Source organism: Zingiber officinale, chromosome 1A (genome assembly GCF_018446385.1).
Source record: "Zingiber officinale cultivar Zhangliang chromosome 1A, Zo_v1.1, whole genome shotgun sequence".
Taxonomy (NCBI): Eukaryota; Viridiplantae; Streptophyta; class Magnoliopsida; order Zingiberales; family Zingiberaceae; genus Zingiber; species Zingiber officinale.
The window spans coordinates 84,993,530-85,012,247 of NC_055987.1; the positions used below are offsets into that span (position 1 = coordinate 84,993,530).

The 18,718-nt window shown below is 39.1% G+C and overlaps 1 long non-coding RNA gene across 2 annotated transcripts; it reads right to left on the minus strand.

Annotated features, from left to right (window-relative positions):
- Positions 1–13,325: 13,325 nt before the first annotated feature.
- On the minus strand, positions 13,326–14,588 carry LOC122006078. Of its 2 annotated transcripts, XR_006118616.1 has the most exons (5): positions 14,143–14,588; positions 13,942–14,036; positions 13,820–13,834; positions 13,657–13,723; positions 13,342–13,381 (listed from the first exon to the last, which is right to left on the minus strand). It is a non-coding gene; the product is annotated as an uncharacterized LOC122006078 (long non-coding RNA). The 2 variants fall into 2 exon arrangements; XR_006118614.1 differs by lacking the exon at positions 13,820–13,834 and having other exon boundaries at positions 13,326–13,381.
- Between the last annotated feature and the right edge of the window lie 4,130 nt (positions 14,589–18,718).

Consider the following 18,718-nt stretch of genomic DNA (forward strand, 5'->3'; position numbering starts at 1 on the left):
TGGAGGTTTTCCAAGTCAAGAGGCGCATCTACAGCTGAATAAGAAAGCTAGGGTTAGGGTGTTTCGATACTCATTGTAAGCTTCTGCTTGTATTTGTATATCCTTTCCCTTTCTTCTTGTAGTGTGAATTTGTAGGGCTTCTCTGCCTTTGGTAGTTACCATAAAGGAGTGTTGTTCATTAGTGGAGGTGTGTGTGAGTGTGTGGATCCTTTGACTAGTCACCTCTTTTGGAGGTAGATACCAAGTAAATCTACTTGTTAGCGTTGATCTACTTGTTAGCGTTGCGTGTGTTGTTTCTTGTATATTTCCACTGCACATCTTTGAAGAAAGAAGCAACGCCGATCACGAGCACGCGACGAGCTATTCACTCCCCCTCTAGCTACATTTTGGTCCCAGCAGGAGGCTCTCCGACAAAATTCTCCTAAGATCCGATAACCACTCGTGTCGTCTGTAGGTGCACTCCAAGACGAATGTTGCACTCCGTACCCAACCTCAGAACCAAAGACTGGCAAAAACAAACCAGCCCGCCTACAAGCGTGAGGCCCATGAGCTAGGGATTTGCACCCCCCTGCCCGCGATGATCGCGTGCGTCGCGCCCGGTTTATGGATTTCCGGCTCGAATCCCCAAAACCACTTGATTTGGGCTCAGCCCGCGCATGCGTGTAGGTCCCCTTAACTTTGCTAAGCAAGGATGGAAGAGCTCCATATATAAGGTCTTCTAATCTTCTTAGCTTAGCAATATGGGACTAAATGCATACACATATGTATTACCAGAACAACAAAGAAAAAAGAAAAAATAGTTTGAATTAAAAAAAAAACACAGAACTCAACAATCCCCCACTAATTCAAATTATTTTGGTCGAAAACAAAGATATGTTCTGAGGCTTGGTTACAATGAGCTTTTAGTGAAAATACCTTCCAGTTTGAATTTTCACCTAAGTACACCAATCTTATTCACATAGGTTTGAAGAGAACTCAGTCTTGAACTTAAACCTTTTATATGTGAAAATCAATTGGTAACAATTCATCACGGGCGACAGTTGGATCCTTCTAGGTTGGTGCATTACGACCATGCCACCGAATCTTGTTTCATAAGTGCTAAGGAGAGTTGCCTAGACCCCCCACACTGCGGCCCCACAGCTACACTTACATAGGTGAGTTCTCCAAGGATGTACTGCGAGCATCCTGTCATTAAGACCTTGAACTCATTAAGAGCTCCTAAGCTCATCCTTACTAGCAGTCAAGCATCTATCCAGGGAAGAGACTATGAGATTACATCTCAATAAATTTGATACTTACGGTTCACCCTTATAACTTGTTTATACAACATTGAACCTACTTCTTGGGATCTCCAATCAGATAGGTTGGGTTGCTGCTATAGATGAAACCAGGATAGGCCTCAGTCCCATTCTCTTACTGGATTTCTTGATTTTCTCAGAATCAAGTCCTTTAGTAAGTGGATCAACAATATTGTCCTTTGAACTTACAAAGTCCAATAACACCACTCCAAGAGACTAGCTCACGAATAGACTTTAATCTTATTCGTACATGTCTCTTCTGTTTCTGGTTATACTTGGAGCTTCTAATCTGAGCTATTGTTGTTTGATTATCACAATGTACTAAAATAGAAGGTATTGGCTTCATCATCAAGGGAATTTCAGAAAGAAGACCCTTAAGTCAATCAGCTTCAGTTACTGTGGTATCCAAAGCACACAATTCTACCTCAGATGTAGAACGGGTTATAATCGTCTGTTTAACAAACCTCCAAGCAACTGCACCGCCTCCAAGTGTAAAGACATAACCAGTAACGCCTTTACACTCAACAGTGTCAGCTATCCAACTAGCATCACTATATCCCTCCAAGACTGCAGGGAATCTCCCATACCACAAGCCCAAGGATATAATGTCTCTTAAGTATCTGAGTACTCTATCTAATGCATCCCAATGCATTATGTCCGGACAGCTGGTAAACCTGCTCAATTTTGTTATAGCAAAAGAAATATCAGGTCTAGAATAATTTGCTAAATACATTAGACTACATATTATTTGTAAGTATCTTAATTGAGACACTATCACACCACTCTTATTCTTGTGGAGAGTTTTTGAAGGATCATAGGGTGTGACGACAGATTTAACTTGGCTATAGCCATATTTCTCTAATACTCTCTCAACATAAAGTGACTGAGAAATTACTATTCCATCAATTGAACGAGTCAACTTCAGCCCTAAAATCATGTCAGTATAACCCATATCCTTCATATCAAACTTACCACTTAAGAGGGTCTTAGTATCATTAATAATAGAAAGGTTAGAACAAAAAAGTAGGATATCATCTACATATAAACATAAGATAATACAATTATCACCTTTCATTTTAGCATACACACATTTATCAGAGTCATTCATTTCAAAGTCAAACGATAGCATAGCTTTATCAAATTTTTCGTGCCACTGCTTTGGGGCTTGCTTCAAACCATAAAGAGATTTGACTAACCTACAGACTTTATTCTCATTTCCAGAAACTACATGTCCCTCAGACTGATCTATATATATCTCTTCTTCAAGATCTCCATTAAGGAATGTCGTTTTGACATCCATTTGATGGACCTCAAGATGATATATGGATGTCAATGCTATTAACACTCGGATTGTAGTAATTCTGGTAACAGGAGAATAAGTGTCGAAATAGTCAATCCATTCTTTCTGTTTGAATCCCTTAACAATTAGGCGGGCTTTGAATTTATCTACTGACCCATCAGGTTTTAGTTTTCTCTTAAACACCCATTTACATCCTATAGTAATACACCCAGGAGGTAAATCTACCAACTCCCAAGTGACATTAGAGATAATAGAGTCCATTTCACTTTTAATGGCCTCTTTCCAGTGCTTAGCTTTAGGAGAAGTTATAGCATCTCTATATGTCACAGGGTCACCTTCTATATTATAGGTGATAAAGTTCTAGCCTAAATCCGTAGACACACGTTGCCTTTTGCTCCTTCTCAGTTCTGTATACTCACTAGATTCATCTAGTCTAGAGTGACTTGAGGAAGGTGTACCTACTACGGATAATGGGACCTCTACGGAAGCATGCTTATCTCTAGTAGGAATACCAGATATAGACTGAGGTGTTCTCGTCTTCATAGGAAATATATCCTCAAAAAATGTAGCATCGCGAAGTTCTATAATAGTATTTGCATCTATTCCAGAAATTTCTGATTTAATAATCAGAAACCTATATGCAATATTATTTTGAGCATAACCCAAGAAGATACCATCTACGGTCTTTGGACCAAGTTTTTTTCTTCTGTGTTCAGGTACTAGTACCTTTGCAAGGCACCCCCACACTTTAAGGTATTCCAAACTTGTCCTCCGGCCTTTCCAAAGCTCATATGGGTTTTTATCCCTTGACTTCATGGGGACTCTATTTAACACATGGCATGCAGTGTATAGAGCCTCCCCCCACATGAAGTTGGATAACTCAGAACTGCCTAACATGAAATTAATCATATATTCAAGGGTTCAATTTTTTCGTTCTGCTATACCTTTGGATTGAGGACTATATGGAGCACTTACCTCGTGAATTATACCTGTATCTTGACAAAATTTTTGAAACAGGTTCGAGGTAAACTCTCCACCCCTATCAGACCTTAACCTCTTAATAGATTTATTTGTTTGATTCTCAGCTTCAGATTTAGAAATCATAGATTTTTCTAAAGCTTCATCCTTAGTTTTCAACAAATAAACATAACAATAATGAGAGTGATCATCAATGAAGGTAATGAAATACCTTTTATTGTCTCTCATTATTACACCGTTAAACTCACAACAGTCAGTATGAATCAATTCTAAAATATCAGAATTTCTATCAACTGATTTGAAGGGTTTACGAGGTTGTTTATATTGCACACAAACTTCACATTTTTTCTTATCATTTATATCATGCTTAGGAATCATGTCTAGATTCATCATCCTTTTTATGATATTAAAATTGACATGTCCTAATCTGTCATGCCATATATAATAAGACTCAATGTTATATGAACAACCAATATCAATAGATTTATTTAAGGTAGCATTTTCTACATTGAGTTTAAATAAACATTCATTAAGGTAACATTTTCCAATAAATGTTCCTAAATGTAATATTACAACTTTATTACATTTAAAGTTTAACTCATAACTAACGCATACTAACTTTGACCCGTTAATCAAATTTCGACGGACCGCTGGAAGATGATGCACCTCATGCAGTGACAGGACTTTTCCAGAGGTGAACCTCAGGTCAACTTGTCCTATCCCAAACACCCTGGCTACAGAATGGTTCCCCATGGTCACGGAAGTGCCTTCAATTACCTGATAAGTAAGGAAGGCAGAGCGATCATCACAACAGTGCACATTAGCACTTGTATCAACTGACCATTCATTGGGTTGATAGATCAAGTTTAGTTCAGGTTTGAAGGTAACAAACCTATTGCTGGTGCCGTCACTAGCAGTCACAACATTTGCTTGTGCCTTGGTGTTGGACGTATTGCTTTGGTTTTTCTTCTTGTCCTTTTGCTTAGGGAAGAATTTGACATAAGTCCAACTTGTCCATATGCCCAGCACGGCTTGGTTCCATTTTTCTTTTGAACCTTTAGTTTGGGTTTCATCTTGTTCTTCATTTTCTGATTTTTGAATTTATTTTTGTCAGATGAGACTACTACGTTTGCCTTTGGAATAAAATCCATAGGCATTATTTTATCATCATCTTTATGTTGCTTCCGATGTTCTTCTTCGATATTTAAGACAATCATCAAATCTTCTAGAGAGATTTGACCTCTCCTATGTTTAAGAGTCATGCCAAAATCTTTCCAACTCGGAGGCAATTTTTCGATGATAGACAAGACCTGAAATTTTTCGAGTAATGGCATATCTCGTTCAGCAAGACCATGAATTTGAACTTGGAATTCATGTGTCTGCTCAACCACAGATTTGCCTTCAACCATTTTGAAGTTTAGGAATTTTGCCACAGTGTACTTTTCTAAACCAGAATCTTCGGAGTTGTATTTTTTATCCAAAGATTTCCACAGCTCTTTAGCCGAAGACGTTGAGCAGTATACATCAAATAGTGCGTCTGAGAGGGAAGACAGGATCCTCCCATGGCAGAGATAATCTCTTTGCTTAAACTTTTGTAAGGCAGCACTATGGGCAGGTTCCTCTTCATCAGGTGAAGGAGGATCTGTTTCTATAACGGAGAATAGCCCTAGCGTAGTAAGCCAAAATTTCATCCGTTGTTGCCAACGTCTGAAGTTTTGCCCGAAAAATTTCTCGGGTCTGGCGCTAGCCTCATCAGACCCAGTTACCCTATCATTCATCATGTCTATTGATGCTGGCAATATATTCTCTAAAATTGTTGTTGCTTGAGAGCACTAACACAGTAATATATTTGCACCAAAATAGCAAGCATGCAATAAACAGGTAAATAAAATAGTAAGGTTCAGAAATTATTATCCTCCAGTTGAAGCGTCGGCGTGCCGACTGTCTTTAGAGAATATATTGCCGCCCATGGTGCAGAGGCTCTCCGGCAAAATTCTCCCAAGATCCGACAACCACTCGCGTTGTTCATAGGTGCACTCCAAGACGAACGTCGCACTCCAGACCCAACCTCAGATCGCGGAACACCAAGCCTCAGGACAAGGAAAACTCTCGGAAAAGAAGGCAGCGTACACACACACACACTGAGAGCGCAGGAGGAGAAAGTAGACTGCTTGAGAGTGTGCAAACCACGTATAGAGGCGCAACATTTATTCACTCTGAAGCACTGCTTCGCCAGCGAACCAAAGCGTGCGTCGGTTCCCTCACACACGGGATAGAACCAAACCAAACCAAAGACTGGCAAAAACAAACCAGGTCGCTTGCAAGCGTGAGGCCCATGAGCTGGGGATTTGCACCCACCTACGCGCAATGATCGCATGCGTCACGCCCGGTTTATGGATTTATACTTGAGAGTGCGCGAACCACGAATAGAGGCGCAACATTTATTCACTCTGAAGCACTGCTTCACCAGCGAACCAAAGCGTGCGTCGGTTCCCTCACACGTGGGACAGAACCAAACCAAACCAAAGACTTGCAAAAACAAATCAGGCCGCCTGCAAGTGTGAGGCCCACGAGCTGAGGATTTACATCCCCCCTTCACGGATGATCCCGTGCGTCGCACCCGATTTATGGATTTTCGGCTCGAACGCCCGAAACCACCTGATTTGGGCTCGGCCTGTGCATGCGTGTAGGTCCCCTTAACTTTGCTAAGCAAGGATGGAAGGGCTCCATATATAAGGTCTTCCAATCTTCTTAGCTTAGCAATGTGGGACTAAATGCATACACATATGCATTACTAGAACAACAACAACAAAAAATAGTTTGAATTAAAAAAAACACACAGAACTTAACAGAACAGTACTTGAGGTGCCTCAAAGAGGATTGGAGGCGCCTCGAGCACCAACAGTGATCTACTAATTTCAGGACATAAGATGCCTTCAATGAACCTAAGGCGCCTCAGATGAATAGTAACCAAGGCACCTCGGTTGTCTAAAGGCACCTTGGATGGACAATATCCGAGGTGCCTCCATTTGAGCAGAATCGTTGGCTGACCGTTGCATAGCAAATAAAACTTTTTCAAGCTAGAAGGTGCCTCCAATGTCACATTAGCAAATACTAATTTTTTTTCATAATGTTTTAAATAGTATCTTAGAGCTATGGTTCAAAACAATAATCATTATATTCATTTCTTTAATAGTTTTTGAGCTTTCAAAATCTATAAGAGGCTACTCTGCCTTCACGAAAGAGATTTTTAGTGAATCTTTCAACTACCTTGGATTAATAATCATTAGGTTGTAACCAAGTGAATATTTTGTCCTCTTACTTATTCTATGAATTTTTTTTAGATTGTCAAATTGTGTATCCTTGCTAAGTTCAAAAATAAGAGATTGATTTTAACTTTTATTTCAGGGTTATTCACCCCCCCTCCCTCTCTAGCGGCCGCTAACGGTCCAACAGACTTCTCACCTACCTAACATCAGTTAGGACTTTCCCTTGCCTAATCTTAGTTAGGACTTCCCAAGTCAAGTATCTGGTCCTCCCTTAATTTACTTAACCTCTCTCTCATATATTATCAATCATCAAAACTCAAGCTCGAGTCAATCCGAGCTTAATCAACTTGGTCAACCTTGACCTGAGGTACATTACAACAATATATAAAACTATATACATATGTTTATACTTTCATGCATACCAACCCTCACATGAATACTAGTCTCATAATCAATCGATCACCATCCAACATGACATCATGTCACAACCTACTGAGGCCATGTAAGTGCCCCTATCCACCTAATGCATCTAATGTTATCTCCTCTTATGATGTGTGTAGTTGTCAACTGAACCTCTGATAGCTCTGGCCCTCCCAATACAAGACGTCATGTATCCATCAATCTAAATAAGTTGTGCTACTAAGTCTCCTCTGCTCTCCAAATAGCTAATCTATAATCCTCTCCTATGGAAGATGTAACTGTAAGTATCTTGTGGCAGTTTTGATATGATTAACCAAGTTAAGTTAGGTCCTGTATATTTGATCCTTGTATCTAAGTGTGCAGAAGAAGCTTAGGAACACAAGAAGTCGAGCGAAAGGCATAATTAGCGAGAAGGATGGCATAGAAAAAGAAAAAGATGAACTTAGTGCATTTGAGGGACGAGATGTTGTAGAAGATTACACCGTTGGACGAGAAGGACGTGCGTGGCATCCGAGGGACAAGAAGACGAGAATGAAGCCTGCTCGAGGAGAAGGTCGAAGTTGGGTTCAGGTGAGCTCAACTCTGGTTAGCCGGAGCTTCACCCACACTAAGAGATCAGCTTATGGGAGTTAATCTACCTTATGGAAGGCGCTTTCCATGGCTTGGAAGGTGCATTCAATGAATAGTGTGAAGGCGTCTTTCAGTCCATAGAATGCACCTTCGCTAGCCATTACCAGAGGATAATTTTTTATCCTTGGGGGGGGGGGGGTAAAGTTTATCCGATGTAAGGTGCCTTGGACAACTTTGAAGGCGCCTTTAAGTTACAGATAATATTTCTAGGGGTATAAAAAGACCCTTGGACCTAGAAAATTAACCACAACTCTTGTATTCATTTCCTAGTAATTTTTTAAGCGTTCGACAAGTATAGGAGGCTTCTCCACCTACATGAAGGAGACTTTTTTAGTGCTTTCTTTTACCTAGGATTAACAACCACTTATGTTATAACCAAGTAATTCTTTAGCCTTAGTTATTCAATTTCACTTCTATAATTGTGCTACTAATCTAAGTTTAAAGATCAGGAAAGGTTTCTTTTTATTATTTATAGATAATTCACCCCTCCCTCTTGCTGGCCCTGCTGTGCCAATAAGTAGTATCAGAGCTAGATCGTCTTAGCAAGACTAACCACCGACTGAAGCACCAAGATGATGGCCGGACCGAGCATCCATTCGTCAAAGTTCGAAGGAGACTTCGTGAAATGGAAATGCCAAATGGAGGTATTTTTTAAGACAGATTTTAATATTCTTTTAATTATAAAATATGATTTTGTAGCCCCCAAGGACCAACAAGGAGCTTGAAAAGAAGAGTATTTATGGATAAAGAAAGAGTAAGTGGACTTCATAGCAAATAGACGAGCCGCATTCCATCTGTTGAGCATGTTACCTTCGTAGGAAGTTAGTAGAATTGGCGCTTACAAATCAGCAAAGGAACATTGGGAGAAGTTCCTGGAGCTACACGAAGGTACGTCCGAAGCCAAGCTTGCTAAACAAGATCTACTCCAGAATCAACTGACTAACCTCTAGCTAAAAGAAGGAGAGTCAATAGTACAACTGCACGCCAAGCTGAATGAGTTAATCACACGACTTACGAATCTCGGAGAACATGTAACTAATAGAGATTCTTTAAGGCACGCGTTAAATGCTTTCCCTAGGACACAAGATTGGACATCTATAGTAGACTCCTATTATATTTCTAAAGATCTAGAGGTTTGTACATTAGAAAGCTTATTTTCCACTTTAGAACTTCACGAATCTAGATGTGTGAAGTAAAGAAGCCAAGTCAAACAATCACCCTGAAGTCAAGAATAGATTATCAAGACTTCAAAGCATCCATCGATGAAGTTGAAGCAGCATTATTAGTAAGAAAATTTAATAAGTTTATTAAATCTAATAAATTTAAGTCACGGAAGAAAAAGTAATTTTGGAGCAAAAAGAAGGTCTGATACTACAACTATAATGAAGAAGGACATATTAAGGATGATTGCCTAAAGCTGAAGACGAAGGAGAAGAAGAAAGAGCCAACCAAATCAAGGCACAAAAATTTAAAAGCAACATGGCACGAGTCGTCATCGGAGTCAGAAGTTGAAGAATATGTTGGACTAGCCCTATTAGCGGAGCACTAAGGAGAGATGAAAGCAGCTCAGAGATAAGTATCAATGAAGGGAGAGAATCCTCAGAAGAAAGTTACGATGAATGGGGAATATCAAAACACGAGATAAGTGAGGTACGTGCACTATCTCCCAAGCAAGCTTTTGAATTTATTAAGATGCTATCTAAGAATATAGTACAACTAGAAAAGATAATGCTAGGTTAAAATTAAGCTTAGCAAATTCAAGCTCATTAGATATGTTTGATAATTTAAAAATATAAAATTAAAAATTAAAATTACAAATAGAAAAATAACCATGCATGTTCTAATGACTTTAATTCAAAGATTAAAATTTAGAAAGTATGATAAAATTAACTAGTACATTAGAAATCACCAGGTATAGATCAAGAAAATCTCTAGGATTTAAGCGCCACCGAAATTTTTAGTAAACCCAATAGAAAGAAACCTATATTGGATTCCAAAATCCCTTTTAATATTTGAGTAACATTTTTTTTAATTATACTCTTTGCTCAAAATCTTATCTATGCATTAATTTGGTTAATTTAGTTATTTTTATAAAATCAATTATTTCGTTAATCTTCCGGTCTTAATTTTTACTAAAAATTTTTATTATGCAAAATGGAATTATGATCTACAAACAAAATTTTTTGACCATTGATTTATTTTCTATAAAATTATTAATGAAAATCATATTTTGAAATTTAAAATTATTTCATAGACTTAGCTTTGAAAATTTTATTTTTTTTGATAAATTATAATAGTCTCTATCAAATAAAATAATTTTACAATTTTTTGACCCATAAATTATTTTCTATGAATTTATTAACGAAAATGATATTTTAAAAATTAAAAATAATTTTTAGACTTATATTTAAGATCTATTATTTTTTCTATGAAAAAACATGACATTGTCTATCTTATCAAAAAATTTAGAATTTTTTTTAATATTAACTGAGAATTATTTTACAAAAAGTAAATTTTTAATATTAAAAATTTAATAAAATATAAATTTAGAAATTTTTACTTTTTTATCATTACACAATGTGTTTTACATATCTAAGAAAATTAGTAGAATTTTTAGAGTTGATTTTTTTTAAAGGATTTATTTTTAAAAATTAGTTGCTTTACTAAAATAAATTATTTCTATTAGACTAAATATCTTTTCGTGAAATTTTTTTTACTAGTCTAACTTAGTCTGGTTAAATTCGATAAAAATTCTCAGGATTTTTTGAAATCAAAAAGTAAATTTTAAATTATTTCTATCAAAATAGAAGCTTAATTATTAGAAACAGAATATGTTTGAACAATATTTCTAAAAAATATTAGTTTACTGGTAATTTGTATTATGTACCCTTACAAAATTATTTTAAAATTTTCTATCAGTTTATTTTATTTTTCCTATTTTTTTGATATGTTCAAAGGGGGAGAAATATGTACGAGTTAAGGAGGAGTACAGACATTTTTATCTTTATATGAATTTTACAATTTTGTTAACTTGCTTAATTCATTGCAATATTTTATTTTAATTGCAACTTGTTTACATAATTATGTTATTATTTTGTTTAATCCTAACTTTAACTTGGGTTGATGCACATAAAAAATAAGGAGATTGTAAGTACCCCTAGTAGTTTTGATGTGGTCAACTAAGTTAAGTTTTGATCCTTATGTCTAAGTGTGCAGGAGTTTAGGAACACAAGAAGTTGAGTGGAAGACGTAACTCACGAGAAGGATGACACAGAAAAAGGAGTTGATAGGCTTGGTGCATCCGAGAGATGAGATATTGTGGAATAGTACACCGATGGATGAGAAGAACTTGTGCGACTTTCGAGGGACGAGAAGCCGGTGAGGAAGTCTGCTAGAGGAGAAGGTCGGAGTTGAGTTCGGGTGAGCTCAACTCCAGTTAGCAAGAGCATCACCCACACGAAGAGATTAGCTTATGAGAGTTGATCTGCCTTATGGAAGATGTCTTCCATGGCTTAGAAGGCACCTTTGATGTATAGTGCGAAGGCACCTTCCAGTCCATAGAATGTGCCTTCCCTAGTCGTTACCAGAGTATAATGTTTTATCCTTGAGAGGATAAAGTTTATCCGATGGAAGTCACCTTAGACAACTTTGAAGCCACCTCTAAGTTGTGAATAATATTTTCAAGGGCTATAAAAAGACCTTTGGACTTAAAAAATTAACAATAACCCTTGTATTAATTTCCTAGCAAATTTCTAAGCGTTCAACGAGTGTAAGAGGCTTCTCCGCCTACATGAAGGAGACTTTTTTAGTGCTTTCTTTTGCTTTCGACTAACAACCACGTATGTTGTAACCAAGTAATTCTTTAGCCTCTTTTATTTTTAGTTGTTCAATTTCACTTCTATAATTGTGCTACTAATCTGAGTTGAAAGACTGGGAAAGATTTTTTTTATTATTTATAGACAATTCACCCCTCTCTTGCCGACTCCGCTACGCCAATAATTGTCACGCCCCCAGAAGAGTCCCTGTCCGAGAAAATTTCGGCAGCATCTCCCCTGTACGGCGGACAATCTGAAACTTTTCTACATCCTCAATACCTCAGCCACAGGCGGCTGGAATAATAACAGTAAATAAAATCAATCACCACGCAGTTTATATATGTATTCAGCCTCTGGCTGTCACAACCACGCAGTTAATAAAATAAACAACATAGTAATACTCTGACTCGAAATCAACCCTACTCAACTACACTCGTAAAGCCCAAATCCGATTTTTCTTACCTCTTCTGCCGTCCAGGCAGGCATGTAGTAGAGTACATCCAAACCATACTAAAAGTCCAAAACAAAACTAACACAAAGTCTGATAGCGAAAAGCTAAAATGAAACAACAACTCAAAACCAACAGAGTAGACACGGAGTGGGGACTAGCAATTGGAACTCCCGGACAAGATCAACCTGAAAATAACAACAATGGAGGCGGGTGAGTCCACTCAGCAGGTACAATTGATATGCAAGTAAAGAAACAACACCTAGCACTAATCATAGTCTCTTGATAAGAAAGATAAGAATATCCAAATAAGCAGGAGAATCAGACTTAACCAGGTCCCGAGTATAAGGTCGAGCAAGTCAGGGATAAGGAAATCGATGATGTATCAAACATAGGTATCCAAACAATATGCGGCGTAAAACGTGAAACACAAACATGAGCAATAAATAAATCACGTATATGATGCGATGATCGATCCCGGTCACCCCGACGCCATCGATCACCTCATACAAAAGTGAGGCCGAGTGGGTAGGGTTGTGCGTGCACTCTGTCATCACTACTCCCGATGAGTGACCGAGTGGACGGGATCTTGTCGAGTACACCTATCCTCCTACCTAAATCGTAGATGGGGGCCTTGATACTCTCAACTCCGGTACTCAAAGGCGGGAGGAATCTGTCGGATAACACGTCTGTCACACTACCCGGAGCGGACCAACGATGTTTAACAGAGTCCTCATTGCAACACACTCGGCTGAATCGACCACTCAACCCATGAGTGGTGGTGTGTGCGAGATCCAGTAATCTGGCGATGTGCTCATAATAGGCGGACTATCGACGATGCAATCATCAAATGGTGCGTGCACTAACCACAAGAATATCGACCTAATCACATGTATATAAAATGCATCAAAGGTCAACGAATCCAAAACAATCTAAAGGTATACTGAAGGTATAAAACCTAGGTCCTTAAGCATGGCATATCACTACCCCTATAAGCATGTATAAACAGGTAAAATATACCTAAGATGCAAAACCAATCAATCAATCAAGCATGTAAGATTTGGGTAGTGATTAACCGAAACAGATAAGAAACACAATTAATGCAACATGTTAATTTAATTACTAAGCATATCAAATGACATAAGTCAAAAGTACCCGCCTCCAATAGGAAAAGTCCAATCAGTCCAAATCCGACGTCGAGATACTCGTCTCGCGTCAAGGTCCTGTATATCAAACATAATGTCTAGTTTAGCTATTTCTATAATACCACAATTAGCCAAACTACATTCTAATCCAATTAAAGAAATTTAAATTGGATCCAACTAATCCTTCCAACAAAATTAATGAACCCCAATTAAATAAAATCAGTGGGTCCACCAGGGTTAGTTCCTTAACCCTAATCATAACATGAGATTAAAAATCTAAAGCTAATCCAATCTACCAATCTCCAACATAAACCTAATCAATATACACGAAGCTCAAAAACCCTAAACCTTACCTCAAATTTTTCCGATGCCTCAGTGCTGCTCAAATCCTGAAGAACTTACTGTCGAGACCCGGAGAAGCTGCTGTGGGAAAACAGTGACAAGTAACATAGTTATCAACCAACAAATTCAGCACAGGATCCAAATAAAAAATCCAAATACCCCTTTTTGCCTTACCTAACTCACTACACCCTGTTGGGACCAAAAATGAGGTAAATAGGGGAGATCACAAATCAGATTCGAGATTCAACCACAGTACAGAATTAAATCACTATAATCTCAATACCAACCATACTTACCTCCAAGATTCGGCTAAAACACAACTCGGTATTGTCTTCGGCACTACCAAGCAGAGACACAAGAAGAACTCGTCACTGCTTGCTCCTGTCTGATACTAAACCCAAACAGATACGCACCGGCAAGAGACCCAAAACCAGATACACTATCCTGATCAAAAACAGAAATTCAAACCAAGAATCCAACAAGGGTAGGCTGCTCACCTCACTACTGTTTTGTTCGGATCCAACAGCAAGAGAAAACCTAGGGCACAACGCAAGAAAACCAGAAGAAGGCGAGGCTAGGGCTCGGCTCTGCCCCTGGTCGAAGATGTGCGCTGGTGAGGAAAGAAATGAGGGGATCGCAAGTCCGAGAGGAGAAGTCGGCCGGAGAAGTAGGACTGAGGAGAACAGCTCGACCGGCGGCGACGCGACAGCAACACACCGAGAGGGAGAGGTCAGGTTGTGCCAGGAGATGCCGAGCACTGCTGGGCGCTAGGGTTTTTTGGACCGGCGGCGCTGGGTGGAGTGGCGTCGACTTCTTCCCTTGGTCACGGATTAGGCACGAGGGAGAGAGGAAAACCGCCGGGGTCGCCGGTTAGAGCTCCGGCGGTTAGGGCTCGGAGATGCCTGGCGCGCGGCGAGGCTCGAGCACTCGGGTTCGGCGAGGAAGAGAGAATGGCGGAAAGAAAATAAAGAAAAGGCAAAATAAATAAAGAAAAGGAATTAAGAAATTCAACTTTTCCTCATTTAAATGGGGTAGCCTAAACAGGCTTTTCCCCGGCCCCATTTTCATCCCCGTTAACTCGTCCATACGAGCTCCGAAAAATTCCCGAAAAATTTCCAAAAATTCCGGAAAATTCCCTTATTAATATTCGCCTATTTTCCGGTATTTTACATTCTCCCCCACTAATAAAAATTTGGTCCCCAAATTTCGTTATCTACCATCTGCAAATACTAACAACAGGTAAAGAGTGTAAATGCTGAACGGTAAATAATATCACACACACCAAGTGAAAAGATGGGGTATTGAGCTCGGCTAATATCCTCGAGCTCCCAAGTAACCTCCTCGTCCAAATGATACTGTCATCCGACTTTAACCAATCTGATTGTCTTGTTCCTTAACTGACGCTCTTTCCGGTCCAAAATCCGTACCGGAATCTCCTCATAAGTGACGTCAGGCTGAACGAGAACTGAGATATCCGTCAGCATATGTGTCAGGTCAGGTACGTATCTCCTCAGCATAGATACGTGGAATACGTCATGCACGCCTGACAGGGACGGTGGTAGTGCCAGATAGTAAGCTACCGCTCCAATCCTCTCCAAGATCTGGAAAAGTCCAACCTATCGCAGAGCTAGCTTGCATCTGAGATCAAATCTCTTCACCCCTTTCGTGGGTGGAACTCGCAGAAATACATGGTCGCAAATGGAGAACTCTAAGGGTCTCCGACTCCGATCAGCATAACACTTCTGGCAGTCTTATGCCTCTGACATCCTCTGTCTGATAATATGGACCACTTTGCCTCACGTTGAGCTCTATGAGGTCTCAACAACTGGGTCTCTCGGATTCTCGTCCTGATCGACGACTGAGCAACTATGGTAACAAGAATACCCTGCTCTGTCTGTCCCTGCTCCTCAATGTCTAACTCAGAGAAATCCTGAATCAAATCTGTGACCACAACTCGGTGGCAAGCTAAAGTCCCTCTGGACCTCTAGCTAAGTGCATCGGTAACCACATTAGCTTTTCCCAGGTGATAGCTAATGGTACAATCATAATACTTCAGGAACTCCATCTATCTCCTCGGTCGAAGATTAAGTTCCTTCTGAGTGAACAGATATTTGAGACTCCGATGGTCAGTGAGAATCTCAATGTAATATCATACAGGTACTGCCGCCAAATCTTCAGGGCAAAAATAACAGCGGCCAACTCCAGATCATGAACTGAGTATTTTCTTCTCAGGCTCCCTCAACTATCGAGAAGCATATAAGAATACTCTACCGTGCTGCACCAGAACAACACTCATACCCTGTAGAGACGCGTCGGTGTAAAGTACAAATCCATCCTCTCCAGAAGGTAAAACCAAAACTGGAGCCGACACTAATCTCCGCTGGTCTTGCAATCCTCAGTCCAAGTAAACTTCACGCCTTTCATGGTCACGCGTGAAAGTAGCATAGCTATGCGGAAGAAACCCTCGACGAAAGGTCTGTAATATCCTGCGAGTCACAAAAGACTGCGGATCTCCTACACTGATTTCGGCTGCTCCCAACGGTAACAACCTCTATCTCCTGTGGAACCACGGTACACTCCTACTGGTGACCGTGTGTCCCAAACATCATAACAAAAGACAATCCAAACCAGCACTACTGATAATCACATATAGATGTTCTCGTCGAATCATCTCTAGATCTATGCAAAGGTAGTGTACGTGACTCACCTCGGATCCGTAATAGATCACAACATCGTCCACAAAGATAATGGACACCTATCCAAACATCCTCGACATACCAGGGGCATCGAGTCCCTGAAAACATCTAAGGCACTGTAAGCCTATATGACAAAAACCAATACACATAATGTCCGTATCACAGACATTCCTATTCATAAGATCTCCAATAATAAATCGAAAAATGTAATCATCAATAACATAAATCACCAAAAAAAAATAAATCCTCCAGGGTGAGAGCAACGCTCCATCACAGGAAACACCACATATGTGGGAGCAACGCTCTACCACAAGAAATCCTCAATATGTGGGAGCAATACTCCACCACAAATAATCTGAAATATGTATCTGCAATAAATATAGGAGCAATGCTCCGCTACCAGCAATCCGTGATATGTGGGAGCAACGCTCCACCACAAAACAATACCTAAGTACCCCAAGGCACCTAACTATCCAGCTAGAGACTGTACAAGATCTCTCTACCACAATTCGCTGTGGTTAGCCTAGGATATAACAACCTAGTAACTAATCAAATCCATCATCAACTCTATCAGCATCCTAGTGGGTCATCCACTGATAGGAAAATTAGTTGATGGGTTAATTCAACAAATGACATAATGCAGTCACTCCACATTCTGCATTCAGTATAAGTAGAATCATCATACTGCTACCAATGTATACACCTAGCACACATGCTCACACAACATATGTATGATCAACAAAATCCTCCAATTATTATACACCAAACATACTCACAACTCAGGTATATTCAGTATGATATCTCCAACAATGCATACCGAACCCGTGTGCAAAATCAACATAGGTAAAATCAACAATACACCTCAAACCACACTCACATGACATATCTTCACCTATGCCAAGAGTATATCCAACATATACTTCCAAATAAGCATACTAAACCCAGGTGCACTCACAAATCAAACATAATCAAAAAGATACCTCAGATATCACACCAAACACATATGTACATATCACGACTCAGATTAAATCGACAAAATGCCTCCATCAAAACACCACCAATGTACTTATACTACAACTCAGATTTAATTGACAAGATATCTTCAATAACACATCCAAATACATACACCGAACTACATATCTATGATCCACAAGGAACCTTCAAACCATATCAGAACATGGATACATATACTACTTGCAAATGGACAGTCTACCATAGGACTCCCACAACACATAACAAATCATAATATACATACAACATAGACATGCAAAATCAGCATACCAGCTCAACCCAAAAAGACCAACCTTATGCTACCAACACTCATGGGTTACAGGTATATCTAAACAAAATTCATGCATATGTATCAAGCATGAATACATCAATCAAAAGCAACCCAAAATAAAGCAGTCTAATCATCCAGTAACCACCCTGCTATAGGTTCAAAGGAACTAGTATCGGACAAGAAAGATATACACATCATGGTATAACATTACAAGTCAATGTCATACACTACCAAGACTATATCTAATGGGGAAAATTTTATCATCATAAATCCAAATGTACTCTTCCAGTATACACTAGTAACGATTGCATCCCATAAGTGTTAAGCAATTAGCTCTACACTTCCTTACATCAGTAGGGTCACATATCCCAATGCACCCTCTAAGTTATCCCACCAGGTATACACAGTCCACGGTCAAAGTCTTCATAGAATATGATACATCGATCCTCTATAACCTATCCAAGCCGTCAGTGATATATGGCAAAATCAGTCCTTTCCACGTCAGTACAAAACATGTACTCAAATGTGCTTTAGATACATAACTAAGCACAAATATCCTAAAGGTTCGAACCTCTAAAAATAGAGTATGGCAATCCTCTACTGATCAACCAACAAAACTAAATCATTCATCTACTAACTAATCAAGAATACCTTAATCCTCCACAAGCAACTAAGGTATATCCAACCACATAATATCATATGTATAAATGTGTACGACCCAAAAGAAAAAGTCAGAATTTAAGAACATCAAGACACTCTCATCTTCATCCTCAAAAACATCAGCCCACACTATATCAGATGAATAAATCTCCACTCCCCATGAGGGTAAGTTAGCATTCAAAATATCAATCATTATTTTTTCCACATAGTCCCATATCAGAGGAAACATATATCATTTTTTTTTCATCCTGTAACTATCCATAACCAACCAGATTTATTAAAATCTCATAGGTACATTCAACCGTAAAACTCTCCAACACCCAATTTATAATCTGATCACCAACCATAATCATCAAACCTGTGAATATCATAAATGACACTCACTATGTCACCATCAATGACAACCCAAATATAAATCATCAAAATAGTTATCCA